We start from the raw sequence: 16,360 nt of genomic DNA, 5'->3' as shown, positions 1-16,360 counted from the left end.
TAGATCATTCAGTTTCAGCTCACAGAAAAAGGGTAATGAGTAAAGCCGTGTTAAGGAGGGCTAAGGAAAATGACAGCATGGAACATAGGCCCAGGATATGACAGAGGATCTCCCAAGATTTCTCAAAATAGATGACCACTACCCACATTTGGTGATTCACATGGGCACATAATACTACCAGAAGAAATCTATTATAATAGGGTAATGGGAAGATGTGTGTGAGGGAACAAAATGGGGTGTTGTTTAATCAATTGAGACCCCCAAACCACTTGGTGAAATTATATAGATTTCAGCTTTTGATTGTCTAACTTGCATATGAAAAAGTCATGTCCTCAGGTGAGAATTGTAAAGAACACTGAACTTGTCCCTAGTTAGGGATAGTTTTGGTGAAAGTTTTAAAATAGAGAACTTAACTCTTGTAGTGTTTTACAGAAAGAATTGAGAAGACATCCAGACATCAGGCCCCAGAACAAAAACTCCTGTTGATTCTGGAATATGGATTCTCTTTTTGCTTTTGTTTTGATTTTTTTCCCCTGGAAGTGCATTCATAATAGACTTGGCCAGTATTTCAGCTGAGGCTGATGCTAGAGGTGGAAAGGAGAGCAGTCAACCATCAAAGCCATGTGTTCTTCTCTGAAATAGGCCCAAAGGACTCACTGGGATCACTGGAGCAACTCACACAGCAAATATGTGGTATGCCTCAAGGAGCAACATGAGGACATCAGGTAAAAACATCATGGGGCCCTATGTCTCTGGGATATTAATTGCCTTGACAACAAACATTCCTTATTCCTTATTTGTGCACTTCTCTGACTATGATATCTATCTATATCCACTCTTCCTGCAGATGCTGGGCAACTCTGTGGGAGAATAAGTAGCATTTTTGTGGAGAATATATTCTGTAGCTATTTTATTTACTGTATTCCATCTGTAAATGTCTTTAATTTAACCTGATTTTGAATTCTGATGAACCATAGAAAGTAAACACATTGGCAGGGATTATAAGGCCAGAGTTTTTTTAATACACATTCACAGAATATCTTCAATATAAAATAGTCATCCATCACAAGACTTAGCCTTTGAGTGTGCATTAAAAGATGGGCATAGTCCAAAGGAACATTGTAATAAATTCATTATGAAGATGACTAAGCAATGGCACACTTTGTGGGGAATAAATGGAGTTTCTGTCACTATTTGTTCACTGAAAACAAGGGCTAAATTAAGTAAAACCAAGAATAAAACCATTTCTTACAGAGTTTACAGCATTCTGCACCACTAGTCTCTCACCTTATTACTGAAATGTGGCAAGCTCATTTCATAATGTCTTCTATGGAACCACAATTGGCCATTGAAGTTAAGGGAAGTTCAGCTGCTGGTTGGTTATTATTGGTTTTGATTCTCTTATAGCCTTTATTACTTATGTAATTTTACTTATTATTCTCAAATTATAAAAGTTCTCTTATATTTCACTGAATTTCTCAAACTTACTTTTCTTGTAGAACAATAGGATATCAATATGTTCATGTACTTTAATCTATTCATTCATTTCTCAATCAATGGATATATGCTTGCTTTTTAATGTTTTTGCTAACAAAAACAATTGAAGAATAGCACTGAAGATATATATATATATATATATGTATATATATATATATATATATGAGACACTAAATGCAGGAAATATGTTATTGGAATGAAAATAAGTACAAGCCGAAAGCCATACAATGTTGTCCTTGGACAAGAGGGATATGTTGAAAAATGTTTAACAATTAGGTTCCCAGAAAAAATGTAATCATGATCCACTTTTAGATTTAATTTTCATTAGCATTTTCTCTATTGCCTTAAATCTAGGCAATCAACAAAACAATACATCAAGCCTTGGCTTGAAACATTTATCAATTTTCTAGATCTAAATTCTCATACAAAATTAACAATTAGTTCTCACAACACTTATTGTGCTGACTCTAGTAGATATACATATATGTATGTATACAAATTATATATGTGCATTTATATATTTTATATATATGCATATATGTCCCTTAATATTACTATGGCCCATTTGAACAGAAAGAAGGAAGTGTTTAGGAGTTCAGAAAACTATAAGTCTGGCACAGCAAAATGATAGAGTTCTAATAGGGTACTTTAGATATCTAGACAACTGTTAGAAATCTGTTTTGCTTAAAGCAAAACACTGAGCAATTTAATGATTTGCTTTAGTGATAATTTCATTCTTCAAAACCTAGAGGAACCAATGCATCAAACTACTTTTGGAATCTAGTTCTTACCAATAAGTAAGGACAGACTGCTAGAATCAAAACAATGGAAAGCTTTCAATTAAATCTAATGCCATAAGCATCTCTTAGTTATCTGAGATGAGCAAGCATAGAGCTAGAAATTATAGATATAAAGCAAAAAGGAAAAATCAGATATTTTCATCTTTGGAGGTAGAAAATACAGTATTTAGGCAAATAAGGGCTATGCCTATAATATTAATATTACATGGAGGAGGAGGCAACATTAAAAACAGGAGGTTCAGGAAAGTTGTCCTATGGGAGGAAGCCTCTGAGTTGAAGGCTGAAGAAAATTAAGGATTCGAAGAGGCAGAGGTAAAGGAGTACATTGAAGGTATATGATACAACACTGAAAAAGCAAAAATACAGAATATAGTATATAAAGTTCTAAAAACAGCAATCAGGATAATTCCATAACCATTTAAAATATATGAGAAGCAGTGTGGGATAGGGAAGAAACCAAACATTTATTATGTGCTTACTATGTGCCAGGCATCATGCAATGCAATTTCCAAATCTTGTCTCATTTGATCTTCACAACAACCCTAGGAAGTAGGCTCTACCACTATCTGCATTTTACTGATAAGGACACTTTTTTTACTGATAAGTCAGAGTTTAAATGACTTGTTCACTCACACAACTAGTTAGTGCCTGAGATCGGATTTGAATTCTGATATTCTTGATTTCAGGTGTTGTTCTCTTTCAACTGCACTATCTAACTACTGGACAGCACAGTGGATTTGAAGATATAAAGATCTAGGTTCAAATCCTACATCAAAATGATACTAGCTTTGGTTATAAGGGATGATCAGAGAGGACTGGCACCTTTGATATGAGGACTTGCAGAGCTCATTTCTAGGCTGCTCATCCACCTTTTTTCTCCTCCTTTCACCCAAATCTCATCTATGGCTGCAAAAATGTGTAGCATGTGTAGCTACCACAGCCCAGTAAAACCATCTCAGCATTTGGGCTGAATCTGATGGAGGTTCACCAACAGACCTCCAAACCCATAGACATGTTAGCAAGATGTATAAACCAAGCCTGTGAAGATTTTCCCCTGTGGAATGGGTCAAGGAAAACAATTTGTTCCAAGGACCCTGAAGGCAGCTGAAGCAGGCCTGTGGAGCATCTAGAGCTTAGTTGGACATCAGAAAGATGACAATTATCCACTGTATGTTGCAGAGGATCTCCAGGCATTCTGACTTTTGTCTGGTCACTGACCTTTAATGGCTCTGGAACAGGGAGTGAGGCTGGAAGCTTTGTGCAACTCTGCCTCACTTAAACCCAATTCATGCACAAGTCAAGATGACCCTATGGTGGCACTGGTTCTCTCTATATGGCAAAGATGAACAATAACAACAACAAAGGCCAAGATTGTAGGATTAGGAGGGAACTTGTGTGACCTCTCCCAAATTTTCTTTCAAACCACTGTAAAATGAAGCCTCTGTATGGGTGAAAAAAGGGGGTTTTATAGAAGTTTGGACTGGATTATTCAAGAGTAGGGTCACCAGGAATTTAATTAATTTCAAAGACATTTATTACCAATTTATTTATAAAATATATAGAGAGTGAAATAGACCCCATCACCAAGACAAGCCAACAGCAAGGTCCCATCCCTATAGAAGCATGCTCTCAGCCTTGAATAGGAACCATTGAAGCCCTATCTCCCAAGACAAGCCAGCAACAAGACAAAACAGTCAGTGAAAGCCAACAAGTAGACTGTGAAAACAAATAGTGAGCTCCTCTACCATGCAAACCAGTAGCTGACATTCCTTCCTAAATAAGGCATCAGCAAAGAACCCCAAAGGGCATAAAACAGCAATGAAGCCCACAACTGTGTAAGCAGACAATGAGATTCCCTTACTGGGCAAACAAGCAACTGGTCTACCACTTTAACAAGTTCACAGTGAGGCCTCCCACCAGATGAAGCTGAGACTCTCACAAACTATGAATAAAACCTGAGCCCCACAAGAAAAAAAAAAAACTTGAGACCATGAATTCTCCAACCCAAGAAAAGAGACCGACTTTAATCACAGTGGAAAGTTATGTAATAAACTGAAAAAAATGAGTCAATCACTCCTCCAAACAGAAAAAGAACCTATAAATTGAAAACTATTATGTCACAAACACAGTCAAGAACAATGTTAATAAGGTACAAATGAAACCTCAAAGCAAAATGTGAATTGAAGTTAGTCAAAAAAATATAACCTTTAGGAGAGATTTTTCAAAAGACTTTAAAAATCAAATAAAAAGTTAGAAGAAAAATGGAGAAAAGAAATGGGAATAATGTGAGAAAATCATGGTATAAGGATCAGAAGCTGGATAAAAGAAGCACAAAAAATGGGAAAAGATGCAAAAATTTATCAAAGAAAATAACATCTTAAAAAGTAGAACTGGTCAAATGGAAAAGGAAGTATGGAAGTTCATTAAAGAAAAGAATTGCTTAAAATGGGAATTGAACAAACAAGAAGCTAATGATTCCATGGGGCATCAAGAAACAATCAAACAAAATCAAAAGAATGAAAAAAAATAAAAGAAAATAAGATATTTCTCACTGGAAAATTAACTGGCCTGTGAAACAGATCAAGTAGAGATAATTTTAGAATTATTGGATTACCTGAAAGCCATGATCAAAAGAAGATAAATTGATAAAGAAATTATCAAGGAAAATGCCTTGATATGCTTGAATCAGAGGATAAAATATAAATGGAAAGAATTCACTGATCTACTCCAGAAACATAACTCAAAATGAATAATCCTAGATATGGTATAGCCAACTTCCCTAGTTCACAGGTTAAGGAGAAAATATTCAAGCAGTCAGAAAGAAACAATTCAAATATTGTGGCTCCACAGTCAGGATAACACAAGAATTAGACACTTTTACCATAAACAATCAGAGGGCCTGCAATATGATACGCTCGAGGGTAAAGAAGATTGAATTTCTACCAAAAATTATATACTCAGTAAAAATGAGTATAATTCTTCAGTGGAAAAAATGAAAATATAATGAAATGTATTACTTTCATATATTCCTAAGGAAAAGAACAAAACTACATAGCAAATTTGACTTTCAAACAAAAGATTCAAGAGAAACAGAAAAATATAAACAGAAAAGAGAAGTCATAAGGGATTCAATGAGGTTGAATTGTTTATAGCCTTACAAGGGAAGATAATATTTGTATTTCTTTGGAATTTTATCAATATTAGGACAATTAGAATGAATATATATAGAGGAGAATATGGGTATGAATAAACTGGTTTACTACAATAAACTAAAAACTACAATAAGCTACAAAATATTAAGAGATGAGAAAGTATTTCACTGGGAGAAGAGGGAAGGGATACATTGAATGGGGGGAATTATTTAAAACAAAAGAAGAGAAAAGGTACTATTATAGTGGAGTAGGAAACAGGAGAGTTGGTAGACAATGCTTTATCACTACTCATAGGATTTGGCTCAGAGAAACACATTTGAATCAGGGAAACAAACACAAGAAAAGATAAAGAGCTTAAGCAGAATCTGTTATGTTTCAGATGGAGTAAAAAAAAGGAGGAGTAGCAATAAAAAAAGTAGGAGTAGCAATCATGATCTCAGACAAAGTTAAAGAAAAATAGATCTAATTAAATTGGATAAGGTAGGAAATTCTATCTTGCTAAAAGCTTCTATAGACAATGAAGTAATATGAATACTAAACTTATATGCTCCAAATGGAAGAGTATCCAAAAGTTTAAAGCAATTAAATGGCTTACAAAAGGAAATAGTAAAACTATACAAGTTGGGAACCTCAGCTTTCCTCTCTCTGAATTAATAATTCTAACAAAGATAAATAAGAAAGAAGTTAAGAAGTGAACACAATTTTAGAAAAATTAGGTATGATAGATTTCTGGAGGAAACAGAATGAGAATAGAAAAGAATACACTTTTTTCCTCAGTAGTGCATTGCACCTAGACAAAATTTTCCATGTGTTAAGACACAAAAACCTCACAAGTAAATGCAGGAAAGCAGAAGTATTAAGTATATCTTTTCTAGATCAAAGTGCAATAAAGGGCCACAGAAAAACAGATTAAAATTAATTGGAAACTAAATAATCTAATCTAAAAAATTAGATCAAAGAAAAAAATCATAGAATCAATCAGTATTTTCACTGAAGACAATGACAACATTTAGAAAAAATGGAACATGAAAAAAAAAGAATGGGATACAGCCAACATTGTACTTAGGGAAAAATTAATATCTTTAAATGCTTTGATCAATAAGTTGGAGAAACAACAGATCAAAGAATTGGGCATACAATTAAAAAGGCTAGAAAAAGAAGTTAATAACCCTTATTTAAATGCCAAATTGGAAAACTTGGAAATCAAAGGTGAGATCAATAAAAGTAAAAGTAAGAAAATTATTGAACTAATAAAGAAAGCTAAAAATTGGTCTTGTGTGAGTGGGAGGAAACAATAAAATACATAAAGCATTAGTAAATTATAAAAAGAAAGCTGGAAATAAAATTATAAGTATAAATTTTTTTAAAAAGCTGAATTCACTATTAATGAAGAGAAAATTAACATAATTAGTAGGAGTTATTTTACCCAATTATATGCTAACAAATTAGATAATCTAAGTAAAATGATGTATATATACAAAAATGTAAACTGATCAGGTTAACAGAATAAGAAATAGAATACCTAAACAATCCTATTTTAGAAAAAGAAATCAAAAAAGCAACCAAAATAACTCTCCAAAAAAAAAATTCTCAGGACCACATTGATTCACAAGTGAATTCTTCAAAATATTTAAAGAACAATTAATAGCAAAAGATAAAAAGGCATCATATCAAATTCCTTTTATGACACAAATAGTGTGCTGATACCTAAACCAGGGAGAGAGAAAATAGAGAAAGACAAAATCATAGACCAATCTTCCTAATGAATATTGATGAAAAAAATAAATAAAATGCTAGCAAGAATATTGAAGTGATTTATGACAAGGATCACTCACTACAACTAGGTGGGTTTCATACCAGGAATACAGAAATGGTTGACTATTAGGGAAACTATCATTATAATTGACCATATTAATAACAAAACCAATAGAAATCATATGAGTATCTCAATACTCAATAGATGCAGAAAAGGGGGTCAGCTGGGTGGCTCAGTAGATTGAGAGCCAGGCCTAGAGATGAGAGGTCTGGGTTTCAAATTTTTGGTCTCAAAACAACTTTCCAGCTATGTGATCCCGGGCAAATCCCTTAGCCCCCAATTGTCTATTCCTTATCACTCTTCTGGCTGAGAACCAATACACAGTATTGATTCTAAGATGGAAAGTAAGGGTCTAAAAGAAAAAAAAGAAAACAGATGTAGAAAAGGCTTTTGAAAAAATACAAAAGTCATTCACTTTTAAAACATTAGAGTGTATAGGAATGAATGGAGATTTCCTTAAAATGAAAAGTAATATCTATTTAAAACTATCAGCAAATATTCTCTACAATGGAGATAAGCTAGAAGCTTGGGAACAAAAAGATCAAGGGAAGCAAGGGTGCCTATCATCACCACTATTATTCAATATTGTACTAGAAATGCTGGCTATAGCAATAAAAGTAAAAGAAATTGAAGGAATTAGAATAGGCAATAAAGAAACAAAACTATCATTCTTCATAGATAATTTGATGGCAAACTAGAAAATCAAGTAAAAATTTGTAATTTGAAATATAATTTATATTTTAGTTGAAATTTGAAATAACTAGCAACTTTAGCAAAGTTGTAAGATATAAAACAAACCTACCTAAGGCATCTGCATTTCTCTGTGTTACCAACAATGGCTAGGAGCAAGATAGGAAAAATACACTTGAATCAACAGAAGATAGTAAAAAAAAATACTCAGAGGTTTACCTGCTGAAAGAAACCCAGTAACTGTCTGAGCTTAATTACAAAACTCTTTTCACACAAATACAGTCAGGTTTTAAAAAAAATGAAAAAAATATTAATTGCTTTTGGGTTGGCAGAGCAAATACAATAAATATGAGAGTATTACCTAAACTATTCTATAGTTATTCTCAGTAATGCTATGATCCAAGACAATCCCAGAGACTCTTGATGAAAAATTCCATCTGCCCTCTGAGGAAGAATTGATGAAGTCTGAATGTAGGCTGAAATAGTGAATATTTTATTTTGTCTTTTCTTTTCTTTTTTATTTAATTTGAGATCTCTTCCAGAAAATGACTCATGTGGAAAAATGTTTTTCATGATTACACTTGTAAAATGTAAAAACAACAGTATAAACATCTGTGCAACACTGAATAAGTTCCATTAATGTCTGTGCTTCAGCTTCCTAATCTGTAAAAAATAGGGGTTGGATTCGATGACCTATAAGTACTCTTCTTGCTTGAAACCCATAATCACTTGTTGTTATATCAAGTATATAAGATTTATAGAAAGCAGAATTGAAAGTTTCAGAAAAATGATTGGTAGGATTCCATAGGCTAATATTCTAGAGGGAAGGCACCACAGGAGGCATGTAAAGCTTTCAAGAATGAAATCTTAACAACACACAAAAAATACATTGTAATGAAACAGAAAATAGAGTTGTCTAAGGGGAACTCATTAATCAATTTAAATTTTAGAAAGATGGAGAAAAGATATAAGCAAAGACTGGCAATGAAAGATGAATACACTACTATAGTGTAGGTCTGTAAAAATGTCAGGTAAGCTAAAGCTCAGAATGAGCCTTCTCAGTTGTTATTTTGCTTCTCTTTTTGCTAGGAGAATCATCTTTGCATTGCCAAAAACAGACTAGAAATAGTTAGCAGAGATAAATAAGTGGATGGTAAGAGTGCAAAAACTACCCGTGGTGAGTTCAAGCCTCTAGGCATAGATGAACTACACCCTTGAGTCCTGAAATAATGATCATATGTGAATGCTGAGTAACTGCCAGGAATATTTCAAAGACTGTAGAAAAAGAGAGATGTTACAAGATTGGAAGACAAATGTTGTCCAAACTTTCAAAAAAATGAGGGTTGTGGAGGATAAAGCTTACAAAACATGCTAAGCCATTGTCAGTCGCCTTTGAATGATCAAAGAGAATATGATAAGTATCAAAGGTTAAAGATGGGAAAATATCCCAATTTTTTTAAAAAGAAAGAGAAATAATTGAGTCTGTGCACTAATGGCCTAAACATTTTGGTTCCAAATGAATTAAATAGAGAAATATGAAATATTTTAAAAATAGACTAGAACAAAATTGTTAAGAAGGTTGAACTAGCAAATAATTTTTTATTCCATCCTAGAGGGAATAGTGAAAAGGGGTATTCTAGGAAGATTATTTTGGTATCTGTGTGTATAATATATTGAAAAGGGAAGGAAGTACTTGAAACATGAGTTTTGCATGTATGAAGTCATTGCATTACCTTAGGAAAGAGAAAAAAAACTGAAGGTAGTGGTGGTGTAAGTAGAGTCCAATGAGAAAGATGTAATGGAAGGTAATTAACCGAAGCACATGAGGTAGTGTCAAAAGAAAAAGATGCCTCTGAGGTTATGAAAATGGTTGGCTGGAAGGATCTTCAACAGCAATAGGGAAGTTTTTAGGAGGAGTGAGTTTCAGGAAATGATAGATGAATTCCAAATTGAACACATTGAGTTTGATATGCCTATAACAGAGAATAGAAGTCTATTATTGGCACAGAATTTGAGTTAATAATATTAGAACTGATTTTGTGTGTGTATACATATTTATGTTTGTACACAAACACATATATGTCCATACATGTGTCTGTCTATATGTGTGTCTAAATTTGAGCATTTTCTGTATATATCTGTCTACATATCATGATTGATAGATAGACAGATAAGTAGATAGATAGACACTTAGGAGTAAGCTACATAGAGTTTATTAAGTCTTCATAACTTAGGTCCCTCCTATCTTTCTCATCTTCTTACAATTCACCTCCTGAGAGATAGTCTGACCTATTGACTCTGGCCTCCTGGCTGTTCCACAAACAAAATATCCTATCTTCATCTCCAGGCATTTTCTTTGGTTATCTCCAATGTCCACAATGTTCTTTCTCTTCTACTCTGACTACTGACCACTCTGGCTTCTTTCAAAATCCAACTAAAAACACATCTTTTCCTGGAAACTGATCAAGTTCCTCTTATTTCTAGTATCTCTTCTCTGTTCATCATTTATTATTGATCACATATATATGTATATATTCGTTTGCATATATTTGTTTTCATTTTGATCCCCCATTAGATTGTAAATTCCTTGAAGGAAAAAACTGCTGTCTTTTGCCTCCTTTTAAATCCCTAGCATTTATCATAGTGCTGGCCAATAGTAAATATTTAATAAATGCTGATTGATTGATTAAGAACTGAAGATATAAGTGAGAGAGAATATAGAGGACAGAGAGAAGGCAAACAGAATAGACCTTTGAGAATACTCATGGTTATAATTTCTTTAAAATTTATGGGTTTATCATCATAATTCATATTCATATTTGTCTTTATGTTTGTACATGCATACATGCACACATAAATCAGTATTGGACCAATGATTGCACTGACATAAAGAACTGTGAGGAAATTCCTGCTACCAATATAAGTTTTCACTTTTTCAACTTAATGTCTTTGAGGGTTTCCTGGGGGAGCTAAAAGGCTCGGTGGCTCACTTAGAATTGCTCTGTTATTTGTGGCAAGAACAGGTCTCAAACCCATGTTTTCCTGATTCAAAGGGCACCTGTCTCTTTGTTTATCTATGTCTATCTGTCTATCTGCCATTTTATATGTTGTTATTATTCATTAATTTCAGTCTTGTTTGACTCCTTGTGACCTCATTTGGAATTTTCTTGGTAAAGATACTAGAGTGGATTGCCATTTCCTTCTCCCACTCATTTCAGAAATGAGAAAATTGAGAAAAATAGGTTAAGTGTCTTGATCAGGGTCATACAGCTAGTGTTTAAACACAAGCCATATCTGAACTCAGATCTTCCCCACTCCAGGCCCAGCACTGAATGCCACCTAGTTGCCTTTCATTCTATATACACACGTATAAATATTAACCCACATATAGACACATATGTAACTACTTTTAGGTGTATTTACTATTTACAATTCATTGATTATAGTGTCTAGTGTCATTTCCCATCATGGACCCTACTATTTTACATTAGGATACTTTAATGGTTCATAGAGTGATGCTAATAGCTAAACCATACCTCTGTGAAATGCATGCTATTTTTATTTTCATTTTTATTTGGTTGGAAATATCACAGAATGAGAGGGAATTAAACAAAAACCATCTGATTTCTGCTTTTCTTCTCATAATGGTGGCAAGCTTAGAAGCTTTAACGTAATATAATATTTAGTTATTTTGTATAGAAAATACTATAAAAAAGAAGTAATGGTTTCTGCCTTTGACCTCACTTTATCTCTGTATTTAGCTCTCCTAATGCTTTCTTTGCTAGTCACTACATAAATGTAATTTTTTCTCAACTTGTTTATGATATAAATATTTTTATGTTTAATCTACCTTTTTATTATGTAGTTATTTATTCAATCCAATTCAACAAAATTTGTTAAGCAGCAGGTGCATATTCTTAATGTCTTTATATGCATAAATATTATAACTCAGGCTTCCAATCACTCCTGGGGCATTTGTTTGCTACTGCTGGCTATATGGCAGGTTGTCAGAGAGAATGCTGACACAATGCTATGAACCTAATAAAGGGTCAGAACTTGTGCCAGAGCTTATGGAGAGAGACACGTGGTTGTGGATATCCTTCAAGAGAAATATGTAGTTAAAAATATTTTGGAAATTGTAGACATGGAGAAACTGGTCCCTCAACAGATCTCATTTTCAGTCAGCCTCCTCAAAAACTTTAGAGAAATATTTTCTTCAGCTTTGAGTTCACAAATCATCTTCTATTTTGAGTTGACTAATAATCTTACTCTTTCTATTGTACAATCTTATATTCTAATCAATGTAATTTCTCCAATTTCTATTTAGAAAAATAAAAATATAATAAAACATACTTAATGCTAATTTATAGTTTTCCAAGTTAATATGTGATCCTTAGTGATCCCTTTCTATTTGAGGCTGACACCACTGGCATAGCAGATAGAAACTTGACCTTTGAATAACAAACAATTCAAGAGTTGTCTCTGAGATATAATAGGGGCATATCACTTGCAGTTTGAGAGCTACAGAAAACTATATAGAGAAATCATAGTTCAGAGTTTCCTACCCTGACCAAATCACAAATTTTGACCAAAACAAAACAAAAACCCAACTTTAAAATCAATAGGCACGAGCCATGATTACCTCCCTTAACAAAATAATTTGTACTAAATTACCCAATTAAAATATTAATCTAGCATTACACTCTAGATCTCTTATTTTGAATTAGAATAATGAGATCAGCTACCATGATTATTCAAATGGTCTTGGAGATATCATTTTTTAAACTACTTTCTTTAAGTAAGATTGCAAAATTCATTTTCAAATCCCTCCATCACAAGGCCACACAACCCTCTCTTCTCCATTCTCTGATCCTTCATGCTTGTCTTAAATTATGATTTATTTCTTGCTTCATACATCTGAATATTTCATTGATTTTACACTCTTCCAGTTTCATCTTAGAAGGCATAGTGTTTTGAGTTTTGTAGTTTAATCTCCAAACAAGAGGTATATAATTGAAAATTTATTACTCTAAAAAAAAAAAAGAACTACATTTCCCAGGGGCCCACTGACTTCCTGTCATTATGTACTTCCTGTAGACAGGGAATAAATATCCAGTGGGCAGTCCTGCCTATCTCTTTTTGGCAAGATGCAGTGAACATGATAGTGGCAGTAAGGTGGGGATTTTGAAATGACTAATCAGCCATGGGCACATGGTCTTTATTTTGTATCTTCTTTATTCCTTGATTTCTAATGATCATTTAATAAATTCCTTGAGATATAATATTTTTATTATTAATAAAAAATTTTAATTTTTACAGAGGTAAAATATACATCGTTAAAAACAATCTCTGAACAACTTTGTAGATATATTGCTAAAGAAAAAAAATAGATTATAACAAGTTTTGAGACCCCAAATATATTTCTTTAATGTTTTGTATTGTATATATGAAGCTTCCAATGTTCCACAATTTCTACAGTTGCCAATTCTGCAGGCAATGCAGCTTTATCTAAATTTCTTTTTTTATACTTACTAATTTTTTCTCTTTTTTTAAAACCAATTCTGGAAACTATAATAAGTCATAGCTTTCCTGAAAGGAGATTTTGAAATAATTTAGCACAACCCTTTCATTTTACTGATGGGAAAACTGAACCACTGAGAGCTGAACTGACTTCAAAAGTTCACATAACTACTTTGTAATGAAAAGTACTAAAATCTAGCTCTCTGAATTCCCATTTCTCTATCCACTAAATCACCTTATATACCACTTCTTTCTCAAAACTACCAAAACCCATTTTGAAGCATCTACAAGATACTAACATAAGAATAAGAATATAATTCTTTAAGTTTGGCAAAGTCTTATAGAAATACCTCATTTTATTCTGACCAAAACTATGGAAATGTATAAATGGAGATTTTGAGCCTTTGAGCTTCATCCCCCAGAAGTCCCTTAGAATTTCTCAAAATTACATTTTTCCTGTGTCCCCATGTTTTGCGTGATTGTATTTAAGTGGCTATAACCCCTCCCTTACACTCTTTTGAACCTGCGACCAGGCAGAAGTCAGCCAGTTCTTTTGTTTTAGTTATTATTAAGAAAACTTTTAAAAATATAATATTTAGTTATTGATTATTAATTTTAAAACCCACAGTTTGGTTTACCATGAAGGGATTACAAATTCTCAAAAAAAATTTTTGAGCAGATAACCTTACAGTAAATATAGTAAGTTTGCCTGGTCACTGCCCACCATGAGGGTCCAGTGGCAGGGGTGTGCCTGTGCTCCTGCCCCAACCTGCTCTGCCTCCAGCACCTGCCACTGCCTACTGGTTCTCCTGTCCATCTGCTTGGCCAGCATTCCTCAATACTCTCCACCCGGATTGGAGCCTCCTCTCGCCAAGACCAGATCCACCACAAGAGCCTGCCAATCCCAGCTATTATTTTTCCACAGAGGGTGACTTATAACAATCTTTCCATCCCAATCCCTTTCCACACTCCACATGTGTGTTTCTAACCTGCCATAGCCATTTTTCAGCATGGAGAAAAGAACCCCACACCTTTTAATTTTCAAGCAGATTTTTTAAAGCTGATCCTGGACTCCTAGTTTAGAAGGCTGTTACTAAAGGTTTTTCAAAGGAAGGGCAGTTAGTTCCAAATCAGTAGATTTAAAGTCAATTTTGGGGAATAAGCCTGATTTTTTCCCTTCTTTCTCTTGACCTAAAACACTAAGGAGAAGTATTTTTTCTTCATATACAAATATGCTATTATTTTCCCTCAAAGTTTTGCTTCTTAATGTTTACTCTTTAAACAAACCCCATTCAGCCTCTTTCAGGAAAAATGCTATTGCAAAGCATGCTTGAAACTCTGAAACAAGAGTTTGAGTTGGTAGAGCTAAAAATGCAGTTTGGATCTGCTTAATTCTTTTCCTGGGACTTTTTATTTTCATTGGAGATTTCCCACTTTATTTCCTTCTCCTCAAGAATATGCCACAAGCTAGGCTTCTTATGCTACAAACCAACCTGAGATATTTTGACAAAGTTCTAAAAGTCTTAAATGCTCTGAACATGCAGAATGGACATTCTGCCTTATGCTTCTATGAGGAAATTCAGACTTCTGAAAAACAAAATCTAAATGGATAATAAATATGGAGGGAGGGAAAGGAAACTTTAAAAAAGACCAGAAAGTTTCTTGCTAAATATTTTGAGTTTATTCTCCTCCTATAATAGTGAACAAGTCTATTGGGATTGGTGAAAAGGATTTTGACTGCACAGCCTGTCTACACCTCCTCATTAGTTTATATTATTGTATTTACTGATTGCTTTAAGGTTTAAATTTTTTTATGTTCATCTGTTTTAATTTAATAATTATCTTTCAATTATACTGAATCATTTTAAGCTACTGTTTTGCCTATATTGATCTTTAATTTGTAACTTTACCTCTGCTGAAGAACAAAATATCTCTGTATAAGCCCATGAACATCTTGCCCAAACTCTTGTCATTAGGTCCATTGAAGATCACTTGTTGCCTTTGTTAATTGTCACATAGATGATGATGGATGGATTTCAACAAAACTATTTAAATTATATACAACCATTAAAGAATATAATAAGCTAAGAATTTAATTATAATTTAAGGGGTCTTCAGAAATAATTTTACATAACTAGTAGTTTCTGAATGGATGATTTATATATATATATATAAAGATATATATATATATATATGTGTGTGTGTGTGTGTGTGTGTGTGTGTGTGTTTGTGTGTGTGTGTGTATGTATAAAGAATGTTGTATTAAAGGAATAGAAACAAAGAAAAATGTTCCTAACAAGGTTTTTCTATGAATCAGAAAGCCGGAAAAAAAGAGCTCCTGTAAACCTCTTCATTTTAATTTACTTCCACCAGAACCATCTAGATTTCTTTATGATGTTCTAGTTTTTATGATGTCTAAGTTTGTTTAAATATATGTTTGCCAAGGTTGAAAGATTTGCTACATCTGTAAAAATTGTGACAAATATCCATCAGTTCATAGGTTTTTTTTATCATACAGCAACTTATTTGTAATATGATAGTGGGTTTGTTTGCTATTATAATTAACTGGGCTATTGTAATTTTGGGGACTTTGGTACTTCTTTGAATGTACATTATCTACTGTCTTACTGTTTTATTCTGAAAATCATTTAGTACTAGCACATTGTTGGCACAGTGTGTCACTGATTTTAAGCTATACATTTTTTTTATTTTTAAAACTTTTTTATTATTGTGTTTATTGCATGTTCAATATAGTATGTTTTATTTTTTTCTCTCCTTTTTGTATTTGAAGCAAATGTCACCAGTATTGAGAAGATTTTTCTTTAATTTTTTTACTTTGCATTAATATAAGTTTAAAATACATTTGTTCTAATATTAATGCATGC

The sequence above is a fragment of the Monodelphis domestica genome, chromosome 3 (genome assembly GCF_027887165.1).
Source record: "Monodelphis domestica isolate mMonDom1 chromosome 3, mMonDom1.pri, whole genome shotgun sequence".
Lineage (NCBI taxonomy): Eukaryota > Metazoa > Chordata > Mammalia > Didelphimorphia > Didelphidae > Monodelphis > Monodelphis domestica.
The sequence above is the reverse complement of the archived record's forward strand: the minus strand, read 5'-3'. Positions refer to the sequence as shown.